At 45.2% G+C, this 17,526-nt stretch overlaps 1 protein-coding gene across 8 annotated transcripts in view; it reads right to left on the bottom strand.

The window, feature by feature from the left end:
* LOC149322992 (plasma membrane calcium-transporting ATPase 3) overlaps nt 1-17,098 on the bottom strand; it is a 173,602-nt gene extending 156,504 nt beyond the window's left edge. For all 8 annotated transcript variants that reach the window (XM_089485876.1, XM_089485929.1, XM_089485881.1 and 5 more), the window contains exon 1: nt 16,764-17,098. The gene's annotated coding sequence lies outside the window, so the exon portion shown is untranslated. The remainder of the gene's footprint in view (nt 1-16,763) is intronic.
* Between the last annotated feature and the right edge of the window lie 428 nt (nt 17,099-17,526).

Below are 17,526 nucleotides of genomic sequence, written 5' to 3'. Positions count from 1 at the left end.
CCACAACCACAACAAAGCATGCACACAAGCACTCACACATACCCTGACTTCATCATCTCCAACATTTGCAGATGAAAGCTGGGACACTTATGCCCATGTGACCTCAGACGGTGATCAAGATGGCAAAAGGTATCCATGAGGAAGAATTGACAAGCTAGGAGTGGCTGCAGCTGTTTGCTTTTGCCTGAGCTTCTTGGGAAGGACAGGTCTCTGCTCCTTCCTCTCCTTTCTCTCCTCCTGCATTACTGGAGTGCAAACTATTTGGCACTTAGAACTCAGGGCAATGGAAGTAAGCAGAGGGCAAAGAGGAGATGTGGAAGGAGGAAAGACAAATGGAAACCATTTGAAAAGCCACTGAAAAAGTGGGGTGACAGAAGATTAATTGGGATTGTCTCTGCCAAGTCAGCAAAGTTGGAGGGGATGCAGCATATAATGCATGAAACATCTTGAAAAAGTAAAAAGCTTAAACTATAAGGGGATAACAGGTCTATCGTGGCCTGCAAATCGTCTCATGCTCAAAACAGAAAACAATAATTCACCTTGACCAGCATTCATGTTCTGACTTCTCCTGATCTTTAGCTAGACCTTGCTCAGATTGCTAACTGGAAGTACCATTTCCAATAATATAGCTTGAGAACTATTTTGCCAGTTGCTCATTGTTTTATTTTTAGTGGGGCCTGGAGGCTGGTCTTGAAGTCTCCCTTCCGCACTTCGTAGACCCACCAGGTGTCTTTCCTGCCCCATCTCCTCGCCCCCTATATTAGCAGTATAATATCCCACCAGCAACCTTGACCTTTCTTTAAAGCAACAGCTATCAATGGGATGAATATGCAACAGAAAAGCCTAACGTACAACAGAACAATAGACTAATATAGTGCAGAAATAACAAAATAATACTACAGTATTCTCAGATTCTACAGAACAAACCATTAAACACTACAGAAAAGACTGATATATTACAGAACAGAGCAACAATGGACTAATATATTTTCCCAGAAAAACCCCTCTGAGCATGTACAAAATGTTCCTTTTTTAAACCACTAAAGCAACTGAGGTCTGTCCACACAAAGTTAGAACTAAAGACCAGGCAGGGCCAGACATAGTTAGGCTCATGAGAAGCTCTGAACACTAAAATCCTGATTTCCAAATAATTAATACCTTGTCTCCCCTTGGATTCTAGCAGAACATTACACAAATGTGTTGTTATTATTGTTGTTGTTATTTTAATTTAAGCTCCAGGGTTGTGGCAGGGACGTAGCTAGGATTTTAGGAAGGGGGGGGGGTCCAGACTAAGTGCCACCATTATAATGGGGCTTGGATGCGGCGGCGCAGCAGCACACACCATTCATTTTTCTAATGGAAGGGGGGGTCCGGACCCCAAGAACACCCCCCCCTTGGCTACGTCCCTGGTTGTGGTGGCACTTCTATAGCTCTGCTAAATCTCATGGCAGTATACTATATCTATGCTATACCTCCTATAGCATCTGTATATAGATACATCAAAGGATGCAGTGCCATGCCCATTTACCTGGAGGTAAGTGGGAGAGCCAGCATGGCAAAGTGGTTTGAGCATTGGAAAATGACTCTGGAGACCAGAGTTTAAATCCCTACAGGGCCTTGGAAACACACTGGGTAGCATTGGACAAGTCACATTCTCTCAGCCTCAGGGGAAAGCAATAGCAAACCTGCTCTGACCAAAGCTTTCCAAGAAAACCCCGTCATAGGTTTGCCTTAGGGTTGCCATAAGTTGGGAAAAACTAGAAGGCACACAACAACAATTTTTTTACAACCTCTCCCTCCACATCTGATGCCCTTTCATGTCATAAAATATTATGCATGAGGCAACTGCCTCACTCAGCCTGGTGATAGTCAGCACTGTTAGTCCTGGTGTCCTTTTCCCGTTTCTGGCAGCTAATTCGTATGCCTTGAAATATATATTTTTAATAAGCATTGCATGCACCTTCATGCACTTAATCCATTCATTGATTGCCTTATTAATGTTTTAAAAAGTAATTGACATTCGTTTGGGAGCTTTTTTTAAAAAAAACATATCTAAAACTGCTTTGGCGATTCAGGGCCAGTAAAGCTGCACCTGACATTACCAGCCTCTCTCTGTCTGACTCTCTTCATCTGACCCTGTTGCCCCCTTCTCTCCATTCTACCCCCACCAGCAATGTTACATCTATCTTCACCCATAAATTCGGTCTGCAACATTACCAGGGCAAGGAGTTGCTCCTCATTGTCCTCTTGATTGTCCTTGATTGAAATTGGCATGGGCTACTTAAATAATGTATGAGCTGTTGAGAGCAGAATAGCTGGGTTGCCTGTGAGAGGCCAAAGTGGATGGGGGGAGGAGAGACCAAACCCCATCAGTAATGCACCAACCCCTAGCAAGCTCTGAGCAAGTAGACTGAGAAAAGGAGAGGGGGAGCAAGGATATGAAAAGGGAGGCTTCATTAGGAACACGGAGGGTCTACAGCCCTCCAGAAGCGATTCTGTCATGATGGATGATGATGAGTCCTGGATGAAAGTGGGAGCACCCAGAGTGTGGGAAAGTTTGGACTACAGCCACTGGAACAGAGGGAACAGTAGTTCAAAAAAGAAACTTTTTCAGGCACTGGGAGGTGAATAGTTGTTTGGGATACTGACCCAAATAAATACTGCCCAGTCAGCCTGGCGTCAAGACCAGGAAAGATTTTAGGGCAGATCATTAAACAAACAGTCTGTAAGCACTTAAAAAGGAACACCATGATCACTAAAAATCAACACTGGTTTGTCAAACATAAGTCATGCCAGACTAATCAGATCTCTTTTTTTTATATAGAGTCACAAGCTTGGTAGATGAAGGGAATGTTGTGGATGTAGCATATCTTGATTTCAACATGGCCTTTGACAAGTTCTGCCATGATATCAGGGCGAAAAGGCTAGTAAAATCTGGGCTACACAATGCAATTGTTAGGTGAATCTGTGGTTCGTTGAGTGACCAAACCCAAAGGGTGCCCACTAATGGCTCCTCTTCATCTTGGAGAGAAGTAAACAGTGAGGTGTCACTGTTCAACATACTTATCAGTGACTTGGATAAAGGAACAAAGGGCATGGTTACCAAATTTGCAAATGACACCAAATTAGGAGTAGCTAATACCCCAAAGGCGCCAGTCACACTCTGGTCTAGCTTGTCCATCCTGCCAGTCTTGTTCCAGGCATCTGTGCCTGTCAGTTTCTCCCCTATCTGTCTCTGCCTTCCTTGCCCCTCCACATCAGCTTGCCTCATCCTGCTGCCAGCTTGCATCTTGCTTTCTAGGCAGGCTTCTCAGTTCAGACACTGGCCTGCAGTGACCTCTACTCTGCTCTGAGAGTTGGCACTCCTGCAGAATTCAGCAGTCTATAGGCTAACTTTGGTGTCAGTCAGGGTCAGACTCATCAGGTGGCAAAAGAAAGCCACCATATCAAGTGGCAAATGCTGGAATGAGGCACCAGTAGCAACCCCATAGCATCTTGTCCTTCTTATAGGACAAGACTTGTCCCTCACAGAACTTTATCGCACTGCGTTCCTTCCACGCGTTCTGAGAACGGAACGGAAGGAGTAGGGATGAGTGCGGAACGAGTGGGGGACGGATTTTACCGCACGCATCCATCCCTCATTCGTTCCGTTCCCCCTCTCTTCCGTTCTTAATCTGTTCCAGAGGGGGAAATTTTTGAGAACTGTTCTGAACAGTTCTCAAAAAGCGTCCCCTCTGGAACGGAAGGGGCAGGGAAGAGAGGGGGAACGGAACGAGTGAGGGACGGGTGTGTGCGGTAAAATCTGTCCCCCACTCATTTCTGTTTCCTGCTGGGCCGGGCCGAGAACCCGGTGCAATAAACTTCATAGTCTGCTGGCAGCACCCTAAGCTCTAGAATGGTGGCGGATGCTGTCCCCATTGGCTGTGTTGAAGCAAGACTCAGCAGCTAGTCTGGTATGCATCTCGACAAGGAATGGGGAAGGGGTCTCAGGTAGTAAAATGTCTTGTGAAGGTCCTGGAACGAAACTGGACAAGAATCTCATTTCAACTCCTTACATCAGGAAAAGGAAACATATGACCTTCTGGACATCATTGTTATGCATTTCCCACCATCACTCACAACTGGCCAGGCTGGCTGGAACTGACAGAATTTAAAGTTTAATAGCATCTAGAAAGCCACACTCTAAAACACTAATCTATATACTTGCCTTATCCTTTGCTAATGGTAGATGATAGATGAGGTGGACAAAAGGACTGCTAAGTTAAAACCCCTGGCTCAAGACAGATTCATTCACAGGCTAAAGCCCAAAATTTAGATGATGGTGAGCCAAAGAGAACAGAGGCAATGACTATGACTCTGGAGAACAGGATTTGAATTCCCACTTAGATGGGTTTGTCTTAGGGTTGCTATAAATCAGAAATGACTTGAAGGCACACAACAAGAAGAACAATATGAGTAACCAGAGATCTCCAGATAACAAAAAGCAAGTGAGCCATGCAACATGCTGTTACAAAGACTGTGTACCCCTAACAGTCTAAATCCAATTGTTAGCGTCAACTAGAGCAGACTCACTGAATCATCTGAATATTACAAAAATGTCAATTTATCAAACAGATAATTTTTGGTGAAGACTAACAGTTGGTTTTAAGCCCAAGATAGCATGGTAATACCATTGGGATTTAGGCCAACAATACCATGGATGGAAAAATAAACATCTCTGGCCCTTATGGAAGCAAATCTATGTTGAGACTCACTCTGCCTAGAAGACAGAGACATTGCTGAGTAAGATGTTGAATAAATTGCTGAGTAAGAGTAAGGTGGTCACAAGGAGAGGTGTCCAGCATGGCTCCATGTACCTCACTGTGGGTAAGGAGAATAAACTATGCAGAAGAATTGAGTTTAATCTGCATTTTTTTGCATTTTTTTTTTGTGTAGGTCACACTATTCAGCTTCTCAGTGCACCATTCTTAAGGACTGTGGGGCAATGAGAGGATATAGAACAAACACTATCTTTGTAATAGTGAAATATATTTTCTGTCTCTTAATCTCATATCATTCTGAAAAAACCCTTCCCAGATATAATTAATCAGATTAACTGAGCATCCATTCCAATTAGGCTGGATTAATTGCCCCACCCTGAACTACAGCGGAATACTCTCACTTACATAATGATGTACAAATGAGGTAAGTCTACTAGTGGATATTTTGCTTTATTTGTGGTGTGATGCTTCTTTTACTTACTGTTACAGACTCCAGGTCTTTAAAATGTAGCTGCTGATGGAGAACAGGGCTGTGTGCTTGCCTTTCAGCCTACTCCCTAGAGATGAAGGGATGAATGGATGGAAAAAATGGACATGGATAGGTAGGTTGGAAGGGAAGGGGGAATAATGTGTGTGTATGTCTTCAAGTCACCAGTCAACTCATGGTGACCCCATACTGTTTTCTTAGGCAAGGAGTACTCAGAGCTAGTTTTGCCAGTTCCTTCCTCTGAAATCTAGCCACAACACATGGTATTTGTTGGTGGTGTCCCATCCAAGTACTAACCAGGACTGACCTTGCTTAGCTTCCAAGATCAGACAGGATCTGGTGCCTTTAGGGTATTTAGACCACACTGTCAGACAGTCACACTGGCTGGTGCTATATTATGTTCCTTCCTTCTGTGACTGAAGGATTGTGAAGCTTGAGCACATACAATACTTAAGTATCTTACTACACTTGATCCCAACCTCGATTGTTCATGAGCTCTTTGGTTAAAACCTCCGATATCCCATCAGAATGGAGGGAAAAGAATATATATATATATATAGTGCCATTCTAGAGATCTAGAAGGGAAAGTGTAGGGTTGCCACATTCACTCTTTTACCGAGGACACTACTCTCTTTGAAGGACTGTTCTACCATGTCTAAGTCCCGGGTAAACATAATATTGTTAATAGTTTAATTTGATTTTAATGTTAACTTTTTGTATTTGTTTAATTATATTGTAATCATTTTAAGTTGTAAGACACCTTGAGCCCCAACCTTGGGGAAATGAGGTTGTTTTACCAGTTCCTTCCTCTGAAATCAAGCCTACAACATTTGCTGCTATTCATTGGCAGTCTCCCATCTAAGTATTAATCAGAGCTGATCCTGCTTAGCTTCCAAGATCAGACACGTCAGGTGCCTTTACGGGTTTTATGCTGCTCCATACATCTATCGTCTTTCCCCATATAGTGAATAGGATTGCATTTTTAGTGAAGTTATAGCAATTATTTCTCTATTTCCATCTACATGGGTAAATTAACATAAATTTTATGCAAAGCTGCATCCTCTAATGCTGTCCTTGATCATCCTAGTTGACCAACTCCACAGTATAATACTAGGATAGCTGGAGGGGACCAGGAAGGGATCTGGGTACTCTTGAAAAATGAGGCCAGAGACAAAGGGGGGGGGGGGAACTGAGCCCAAACACTTAAACTGGAATAAAGGATGGGATGGAAGCAAGAGCATTTATTTTGCAAGTCACTACCAGACACATCAGTGGGGCAGCTGGGTTTTTGGATAGATATGGGCAAAGGATTGGAACATAACACTATGTGCAAGCCTCTTATGCATCATAAGAGCAACTGTCTTTTAAGGTAGGACTGTATACTGTACATCTTGCTGTTTGTGAAAAGGGATTTGACTTGACAATCTGGGAGGTCTGAGGGGATGTGAGTGAATAGGGATGAGATTTAAATCCAAGAGAGCAGAGAAAAGGGTAGAGGAGTGCATGCGGGGAGGAATGTTACTGCAAGGAATCTTTACAGAAAAGGAGAGGATTCATTATCTTTCTTTTAAAAGATCAGGTTGCCAGGACATGGTTTTCTGGGGCTGGAACCTACTGAAATAACAGGATCTGTATATATTCAGGCTTCAGTTCATAGGCATTTGGGGCATAGAACAACAAGCATGTATGCAATACCAGGACCAATTTTAAATCAGGCCTAACTAATCTAGAGATTTCATACTCTCTTCCAGTCAAGGCCTGGGTAACGACTGACATTGGTCAATTAACTTGAGACACTTTAGCCCTCTCTCACAGTTTTCATGGACCCCTGGATTGGTGAATTGGGCAGGTCTGAGAGATTTTACTATCTGAGGCAAAGATTAAACCCCTTCCATTCCATGTACAGAAGCTGGCTGGACTGTCAGTGGAAACTTATTCTAACAATGGCAATGTGAATGTGTCAGACTTGAGAAAGGAGTTTATCCCATTAACTAATAAGTTGGCTTACTTCTTCCAGGTTGAATTCAGGATCCATGATGCCCCCGGATGTTATCATACCTAAATCGCTGCCTATCAAGCCGGGATGCCACCGCCCAAATGCATCCCGGATCAAAGCCTTGCTCAGCCAGCACTTTTTCGAAATCAGGGAGCTTACAACTTCAAAAACTGGCCGGTTGAGCGAGGCTTTGACCCAGGATGCATCCGGGCAGCAGCATCCCAGTTAGATAGGCGAGTGATTTAAGTATGATAACGTCCGGGGGCATCCCGGATCCTGAAATCAAACCGGAAGAGGTAAATGACTTATTTGTGAATGGGATAAGCTCCAAAGACAGGCTAGTTTAAGCGATGCAAGACAGGGAATGTAGCACATGCAGCCCTGTCCTCTCAAAGCAGAGAGTGAAAGAGGACTAGAAGGAACAGCTGTGAGCCTGCCATTGCTGACACTCCAGAGTCCAGCATATGTTGCCCAAGACAGCTGCCTCACTCTGCCTAAAGATAGTGCTGACGCTGTGAAGAATATATTCTTCAGGTCTAGATGAGTTCATGGTGTAGTTGTGACACAAATGGGGGCAGAGGTCAGGAAGACCACTGGAAGACCACTGAAACTATCTCACCATCTCTTCATTCCATCTCTGTTATCTGAGCAGAAAAAACTCCAAGAAGGAGATTCCTCTGAGGTTGAATTATGCCGGCAAAACCAGGACACACATCTTACCTCGTTGTTGTTGTTGTGTGCCTTCAAGTCATTTCCAACTTATGGTGATGCAAGGCGAATCTATAATGAGGTTTTCTTGGTAAGATTTATTCAGAGGAGGTCTGCTGTTGCCTTCCCCTGAAGCTAACAGGATGTGACTTGCCCAAAGTCACCCTGTGGGTTTCATGGCTGAGCTGGGAATCAAACACTGGTCTCTAGAGTCATAGTTCAACACACAAAACACTATGCCACACTGGCTCTCCTATCTTTGTCATACCTATATCTAATTCTTATTCTAGTTCAGAAGACTGTACAAATCTGACTGACAGCTAGCTAGGGGGATTTGGAGTCAGTGAAGACATTATCATCATGTCATTTAAGGACAGAGGGCATCTCCTCCCTTGTGTTTCTGAGTTTATGTGCGTTTATTGGTCAGGAATTCTTATTCTTCTGGTCAACTTCCTGAAATTAAACGTACTATATATTTCAAAGGCCTTATATATGCAGTATGCATGACAAATAGGCAAATCCCTTTGGTATTATTTATTTTTATAGGGTTGAGATTATCATTATGATACCCACTTATACAGCAGCTCAAAATGTTCTAACAGCTGTACAGAGATGACGAGAAAGCAAATACTGTAAAGGATCCACCATGAACACTCTTAAAATAGACTATTGGTTGATTGTTCTTTGCAGGTTCGTATTAAATATGTGCAGGATCATGTCTTAGCAGTCAGGTGGAATATGCACTGCCAGCCCTGGCCCCCAAATCTGAAAGCAGCATCCTAGGAGTTGATCCAGAACAACCTAATGTAGCTTTCCCTAAGTGGGAGCAGGCAAAAGGGATAACATTTGGAGGCTCTGGGAGCAGAGATGGTAATGGGAGAAGTAGTATGGCAAGGGTGGCATCAAAAATCAAAATGAGCAGGGAATACATGAGTAGGTTACTTAATACAGGATTATATAAGGAGAGAGAGAGAATATGTAGGTGGGTGCTTAGTTACTGGAGCTAACCATGGTTCCTATACTGCTATACACAATAATAGGGTTAGAAATTTCCTAGAGGTCATCAAATCCAACCTCTCCTTTAAAACAGGATCCTTCACAATCATAGTCAAATTAGGTCAGCCTTCCCCAACTTGGTGCCTCCCAGATATGCTGGACTAGGACTCCTAGTCATTTCCAGCCAGTATGGCAAGTGGTCACATACAGCAGGGATGGTCCACGTATTGTTTTCTTTCCATACATTTGGCTGATCACAACTCTTAACAAAAAGGAGAGAATGGATCACTAACTATAGAATCCATTACAGAATGAATCACTCTTTAAGAAGAGGAAGCTAATGGACAGGGACTTAACTCTCTGAGGTTTTTACCTTCAACAAAGATAAAACTCTTCCATTTGGACTACAATTGTCCAGGTTTACCTATTCAGCAGCTAAACATTTTTTTTCCAGATGCATAGGTACTTCTTGAGAAATTTAATGTTCTCTGTCTAAAAGAGAAGCAGTTAGCTTTGCACAAGGACAACCTGGTCTCAAGGGAAGTTACTTTTCTTTTGCTAATGGATTTCAAATTTTATTACCTGCCTTTTATTGTCTCTCATCCCCACAAACAAGAAGGGATGTGACTTCTGCCAGCATTGAGATCTGTCAATAACTGACAACAGAGCAACATCTGAGACAAAATGTAGGCCTGTGACTCTAACATGGTCACTTTTCCTCTGTGTGATTTTTAGCACATTTTTAGCCTGATGAAGAAGCCAGTGAAGCTTCAAAATATTGCTTGATGTATCTTATGCATTTTGGTTGGCCAATAAGGGCACCACTCTTTTGTGGATTTTGTTGCACCAATTTGTAGGGCAGCATCACACACAATAGAATTTTGCAACTTGGACAATGACACGATGCTGAAGAGAGAGACCTTCAGAAAGTAACAAGCTTACGGCACATTCAAAATGGCTGGAGATAACAAACCTAGGGAAGGCTCACTGGACACAGCATATCAATGGGAATGGGTAGAAATGAACGAATGGACTAGGCGTGCATGGAAAGAGGAAGGAAAGCACATGTAGAGAGGGATGAGAAGGATGTGTAAAAATAAAATCTTATATAATGTGAACAGGGGAAACAAGGAAAGAAAGAGAGAGAGAGAGTCTGGTAGTGGGCCAGTCTGGCTAGGGCTGATGGGAACTGGAGTTGAACAGCATCTGGAAGGACACATTCTTCTCCCAACCATGCTCCAATGTGTAAAAGCGTATGCCAGTCTTTCTTAACCTCAGGGCCTCCAGATATTTAAAACTACATCTGGAGGGCCCCAGGTTGGGGGTGACTATTTATGCTATTAGATACCCATTTGCTTTGCAGCTTTGTCACATCCTTTGTTGTTTGAAACAATTAAAATTGTTCTACTTTTTGAAAAACTTTGTGTCTACATTTTAATGCTTGTATTGTTTTTAGCTTGTACTGCTTTAAATTTTTGTTAGCTGCCTTGAGTCTCTATATCAGGAGAAAGGCGGAATATAAAGGCGGATTCCTAGTGATTGGGCGGCATATAAATAAATCCTATTTATTATGCAGCCTCAGAGTAACATTGCTAGACGTCATCTCACTTCATGAGTGAGGCAGGCCACTTTATGTGGTGGAGCAATGTGCACACAGATGTCATCTCCACCACATAACACATATAACAATTTGTGCAACAACCTTCCATTCAAGGAGAGTGTGAGCTGGGCTCCCATGTGAAGCACCTGCAAACTCACACCATATGCTCTATGGGCAGCGAAGAAGAAGAGCAGAATTCTGCTCCTTCCTATCAGGCAAAAAGAAAACCTGTGTGAAGTCAAAGGCTTTCATGGCTGACATCCATAGATTTTTGTGGGTTTTTCAGGCTATGTGGCCATGTTCTAGAAGAGTTTATTCCTGATGTTTTGCCAGCATCTGTGGCTGGCATCTTCTCTGAAAATCTATGATTGCAACCTGTTTAGGGGCAGAAGAAGGTATGGTACCCCACTAGGCCTTAGTGGCAATCATCTTCTTCAAAACAGGAACCATATTTAACCTGCAACAAGGATCTGAATTTTAAATCTTTGATTATGAGTATGAGTATTACTTTTATTGTTAAACTCACTTTGGAGCTAATGTTTTCTCTTGCCTGATTTCTCTGCCAGCCTTTCCCCTTCTGTTCCTGCCTTTCGTTTTCTCTCTTATCTCCCTTCTGCCTCTCCGCAACCTTCAAAAGATGGTTATGAGCATGGCACCACCAGTGCTAGCCACGTATATGCATATTCAGATTTTTCCTTGTCTGCCATCCCCTTTTCATGAGTAGCTTACCCAATACAGGGAAAGAGTTGGCGAGGTGGGATTTGGACTACAACTCCCATCAACCATTGCCAGCCTGACCAGTGGTAAGGGGTGGTTAGCAGTCATTCACCAATATCAAATGTGTAAATTTACAGCGCTATATAAATAAAGGTTAATAATAATAATAATAATAATAATAATAATAATAATATCAGGAGGGTCCAGAATCCCCCCACCAGAGGCTTAGAGCCACTGAGGAACAAATTCAGAACAAATACTGTGGAACAAAGGAGATGGAGTGGTATAGTGTTTTGAGCGTTTGACCATGACTCTGGAGACCAGGGTTCGAATCCCTGCTTGGCCATGAAAACCCACTGGGTGGCCTTGAGCAAGTCACATTCTCTCAACCTCAGAAGATGGCCTTGGCAAATTCCCTCTGAAGAAACCTGCCAAGAAAACCCTGTCATAGAGACACCGTAAGCCAGAAACGACTCAAAGGCACACAACAACAACAACAGCAACAACAAACTGTGGAACAAATGCTACAGAACCAATTCAGGCTTAGAGCAGCCTCCCCCAGTGGCTGTAGCAGCAGCCTTGTGGTTTATTCTCAGCCTCTGAAGTCCAGTGTTATACTGCCATTTTCCCACTAAGAGTAGCAATCTGAATTTAGAGACAGCTCTTCCATGACTTTGTCACATCCCTTTAAAGAAACAACAAGATCTTAGCCAGCACCCACTCCATCTTGTGGCAGGGAGTTCCACTGTGGAATCCATAGAGGACCTTTCCTTGGAAGACCCACAGGAAGGAAGAGCCAGGCAGACCCTGATCGAAGGGGAAATTGGTCCCCATATCGTCTGAATTTTAAACCTAAATGGTTTTAATACACATGTGTCTCATTTAAATTGATGTATGTTTTAACTGAAGTTATGTTCTTAACTGATGCATGTTTGTTGGCCTGCTGTTGTGCCCTGCCTCAATCCATGAGGAGAGGTCGGTGAATAATAATAATAATAATAATAATAATAATAATAAATTTAGATTGTTTTAATACATATGTGTCTTGTTTGTTCTTTTAAACCGATGTATATTTTAAATGATGTTGTATTGTTAACTGATGCATATTTGTTGGTCTTTTATTGTTCCCTGTCTCAATCTATGGGGAGAGGTGGGTAATAAATTATCATTATTATTATTATCATTATTTAGATTGTTTTAATCCATATGTGTGTTTGTTCTTTTAAACTTATGTAAGTTTTAACTGGGGTTGGATTCTTAACTGATGGATATTTGTTGGGCTGTTGTTGTTGTACCCCACCTCAATCCATGGGGAGAGGTGGGCAAGAAATAATAATAATAATAATAATAATAATAATAATAATATAGATTGCTTTAATGTGTATGTGTCTTGTTTGTTCTTTTACACTTATGTATGTTTTAACTGAAGTTGGGTTCTTAACTGATGGATATTTGCTAGTCTGTTGTTGTTTGCTGCCTTGATCCATGGGGAAAGGTGGGTAAGAAATAATAATAATAATAATAATAATAATAATTGCTTTAATACCTGTGTGTCTTGTTCGTTCTTTAAAAATGGTGTACGTTTTAACTAATGTTGTGTCCTTAACTGTTGCATATTTGTTGGTTTGTTGTTGCTGCCTATCTCAGTCCATGAGAGGCGGGCAAGAAATAAATATCAGTAGTAGCAGTAGCACTAGTAGTAGTACATGGATCGTTTCAATATGCATGTGTCTTGTTTGCTCTTTTAAACTGAGTCCCCCGCCTTGATCCATTAGGAGAGGCGAGTAAGAAATGATGATGATGATGATGATGATATTCCAACTCTATGATTCTATTAATATTATTATTATTATTATTATTCCCACACAACACACAGAGATGGGATTGTCCAACTCTGTGATTCTGTTACTACTACTACTACTATTATTATTCCCACACAAATCACAGAGATGGGAAAGGGATGCCCAGACCTTGGACCTGTGTATCCCTTTCCCACCCCTGTGTTTTGTGTAGGAATAATAATAATAATAATAATAATAATAGAATCATAGATTTGGAAAATCACCACCATCACCACCACCACCATCACCTTCACCACCATCACCACCATCACCATCATCATCACCATCATCATCACTATAATCATCATCACTATCATCACCATCATCAGGTTCAGGGTACCCTGAGGTGTGCCTCTGCCTGCTGCCCCCAGAGCTGCCCTGGGCCTCTCCTGCCAGAAGACCCGCATCTGCTGCTCATTCCCACGACGCCTTTCCCTGTCAAGCTCGGCCTCCGCCCCGCCCCCGCTGCCAATCAAGCCCTCTCGGCCAATCAGGGACGGGGGAAAGGGAGGCAGCCCCCTCCCCTCGGCAGCCTGTGGATCCCGCCCCCTCCCCTGCAGTTGCCTGGAAAAAAGCCTTGCCTTCCCCATCCGGAGCCTTGCAATGCGCCAAAGCAGAGAGCAGGGCAGGAGCAGCACTAGGGCTGCCTGGCCCCATGCCCTTGGCAGGAGGGCACAGCTGACCCCAGAGCAAAGGACTGCAACACCCCAAATCCACAACTCCCTGATGTCCTTCTCATGGGCCAACCCCAATGCCCCCAAGTGCATGGTGCTAAATGCATGGAAGATTCCAGGGGGGAAGGTACTGTAACCTCCCAAATCCACCCCACCTTGAGACCTTGCTTGGGCATCCATGAAAGGCCAAATGCCCAAAACACATGATGAACCCAGGGAGGAAGGCACTATAACATCCCAAATCCACCTTTCCTGGGTATCCAAGAATGCCCAAATGGCCCAAATACATCTAAGAACCCAGGAAGGAAGGCACTATAACATCCCAAATCCCCCCATATCATGAGACCTTTCTTAGGCCAACTCCAATGTTCCAAATACATGGTGCAAAATGCATGAAAGAACCCAGAAAGGAAGGTATCATGAGATCTCAAATCCACCTCATCGTGAGACCTTTCTTGGGTATAGTGTCCAAATGCCCAAAATACATCGAAGAACCCAGGAAGTAAGGTACTACAAGACCCCAAATCCACCCCATCTTGAGACCCTTTCTTAGGTCAACTCCAATACCCCAAAGCCATGATGCCAGTTTGCAAAGTTTCACTGGTGAAGCTGCTAAAACTCCACTGTTTTGTGGATTTGGGATGCTATAGTACCATCCTTCCTGGATTCTTTCATGTGATTTGCATCATGTATTTGGGGCATTTGGGTTGGTCCAATAAAGGTATCATGGTTGGGTGGATTTTGGATGTTGCAGTACCTTCCTTCTTTACTCTCCCCCCATTTCCTACTGGTATACCATATTAGTATAATATTATATCATATTATACCAAATTAGTATAAATCCTGTCAGTAAAAAACAACCAAATCTTCCTTGCAGGCCTTCCTGGAGGCCTCCTGGCCCTAGTCCTCCTCTCTTTCACCTTCGCATTCCTTCCCTCCATCTCTCCCTTGGCCCTCTATATCCCTCCCTCTCTCTCCTCCCTTCATCCCTCCATCTTTTTACCTCTTCTCTCTCTCTGGGTCTTTTCAGCTCCCCCTTCCTCCCTGCCCTCTTTCAGCCCCGGCCTTCCCACGCTGCCCCGGCGAGGAGCCCCAGAGATGCTTTCACACACCCGCAACACATTCAGACGTTCTCCTTCCCCCACCTCTGCCGCCATTCATTCATCAAAGGAGGAGGACGAGGAGGAGGAGGAGGAGGAGGAGGAGGAGGAGGAGGAGGAGGAACAGGGGCGGTGGGGGCAGATCAGTGCTGTCAGGTGCAGCTCATCCATCCCCACCCTATCTCCATCCTCCTCCTCAGCTCCATCTTCATCCTCATCCTCATCTCTATCTTCATCCTCATCTGCATCTTCATCTCTGTCTTCATCCCCATCTCCATCCCCATCTCATCCCATCTTCATCTTCAGCTCCATCCCCAACTTCATCCTCATCCTCATCCCCATCCCCATCTCTATATCCATCTCCATCCCCATCTCATCCCATCTCCATCTTCATCCCCATCTTCATTCCCCTCTTCATCTCCATCTTCATCTCTGTCTTCATCCTCATCTCTATCTTCAACCTCATCTCCATCTCATCTCATCCCATCTCCATCTCCATCCCCATCCCCATCTTTTATCTTCATCCTCATCTCCATCTTCATCTGTCTTCATCCTCATCTCAATCTTAATCTCTATCTTCATCCTCATCTCCATCCCCATCTCATCCCATCTCCATCCCCATCTCCATCTTCATCCTCATCATTTCCATCTCCATCCTCATCCCCAACTCCCTCTCCCTCTCCATCCTCATCCCATCCTCTTCCCCCTCCCCATCCCTTTCCTCATCACGATCCCCCTCCATCCTCGTCCCGTCCCCATCCCTATCTTCATTCCCATCCTCTTCCTCCTCCCCCTCCCTGCCCGCCCCCTGTTCACTGCAGGTCGGGTTCTGCAGTGAGAGATCCCCCTTGTGGGTTGGAGACCCCCTCCCTCCCTCCCTCTCTTGGGCTGAGGGGGGGGGCAGGGACGTCACCGGCGCCCCTCCCTTCCCCAACTCCTGGGGCGCGTGCCCGCGCGTGGGTGTGCGCGCGCCCTGCCTGCCTCTCTGCCTGCCTGCTTCCCTCCCTCCCTTTCTCTCTCTGCTGCCAGGACTACGTCGCTGTCACCTTGAGATGCCGGCAGGCAGCCTTTGCAAGGTGCAGGAGGAAAGGCGGAGATGGGGAAAAGACAGGCCCCCTCTCCTTCCCAAAAGGCACCAGGGGGGCGGCATGCCCAAATATCCCATCATCATCTCCTTTTAAAATATTAACAATAAAAAACCCACATCTTCTTCCTCCTCTCCTTCTGAAAGCATCTCAAGACCCCCGCATTCCCTGCAATGAAACCAGCCCCCCCCCCCAAAAAAAAAATCATGCAGGAAAAGCAGAGCCCACAAGCTTCCGCAGGAAGGGCTCCCTGTCCCAACCACAGTCCCAGCCCCCATGCTTTTGGACATCTTCTCCCCCCGCCCCAACAAGCACAGCTCTGCATTGCCTAGGAGGGAGGAGGGACAGGGGATTTACCCCCCCCCAGGCAAAACGGGTTCCCTCACTCATCCCCACCCACTCAAGCTCTGAGATGGTTCGTAAAAGTGTGTGGGGTCTTTCCCCTCAAATACCCCCCTTTTAAACTCTGAGATGGTCCTTAAAAGTGGGGGATCTTTCCCCTCAACCCCCCCCTTTCCAAACTCTGAGATGGTCCTTAAAAGTGGGGGGACTCTCCCCTCAAAATCCCCCCTTTCCAAGCTCTGTGAGGTTCCATAAAAGTGTGGGGGGGTCTCCCCCCTCAACCTTCCTCCCCAGTTTTCAAGCCTTGAAAATTCTCTTTCCTTGGAGAAACTGGATTGCAAAACTCCCCCCCCCCATTTCATCCCCATCTTCCTCTCTTCATCCTTCATCCCCATCTCCATCCCCCTCCCCCCAAAAAGGAGGCAATCTCCCCTTGAGGAGGGAAGCAGGTACTCACCAGGCCATGCTAGATGCCAGAAGGGACTCAGATGGGGGGCAAAGAGGGTTGTCTATGTGGGGAAGGGGGTGTTCCTTTAGGGAATCCTCTGCAAGGAGAAGATGCTTGGCTTTCCCCCTCTGTCTTTCTGCCCAGAGGAAGAGGAAGAGGAAGAGGAAGGGGTCTGGTGGGAAAGGGAGAGGGGCTTCTGCTTCTTCTTCCTGGACCCTTCCTTCGGGAGGGAAGTGGGGCAGGGTAAGGGCCGAGGGGGGGAAAGCAGGCCAACGATCTACAGCCCCAGGGATGCTGCGCCTGACATCGCAGCGCCTACATCCTGCAAGGATGGTCCAGCTGCAAATCTCAGCCCAGGGAGGAGGGAGGGAGGGAAGAGGGGGCAGCTAGGCAAGGAAAGCCACAGCCAATAGGAAATCGCAGCCTCTCCTACCCCCCCCCCCCCATCTATCTTTCCATCTCAGTCAGCCAGGTCCACCCCCCCTTCCATCCCCAAATGGAAAGGCACCCTATGGATGGAGCTCCCTCATGGTTCCTTCCTCCCCCCCCCCCCCTGCGTTGGTACCTTCCAAGCGACCTCTCTCCATCATCACAGCAGGGCCAGGGATGCAGGGATGCAGGAATGGGAGGACCAGCTCCTTCTCTCCTCTAGCATCTGGGTACCAACCTCTCTGCCAGGGTCACCCCCATGGCCCTCCTTTTCCAGCCTGTGCCCTCCACTCAAAAAAACCCTGTCAAGCGTGGGTTTGGATTGATACGAATGTTTCCAGCT

The sequence above is a fragment of the Sceloporus occidentalis genome, unplaced genomic scaffold, assembly GCF_023333645.1.
Source record: "Sceloporus occidentalis isolate IW3139 unplaced genomic scaffold, rSceOcc1.0.p SCAF_1, whole genome shotgun sequence".
Lineage (NCBI taxonomy): Eukaryota > Metazoa > Chordata > Lepidosauria > Squamata > Phrynosomatidae > Sceloporus > Sceloporus occidentalis.
The sequence above is the reverse complement of the archived record's forward strand: the minus strand, read 5'-3'. Positions and strand labels throughout refer to the sequence as shown.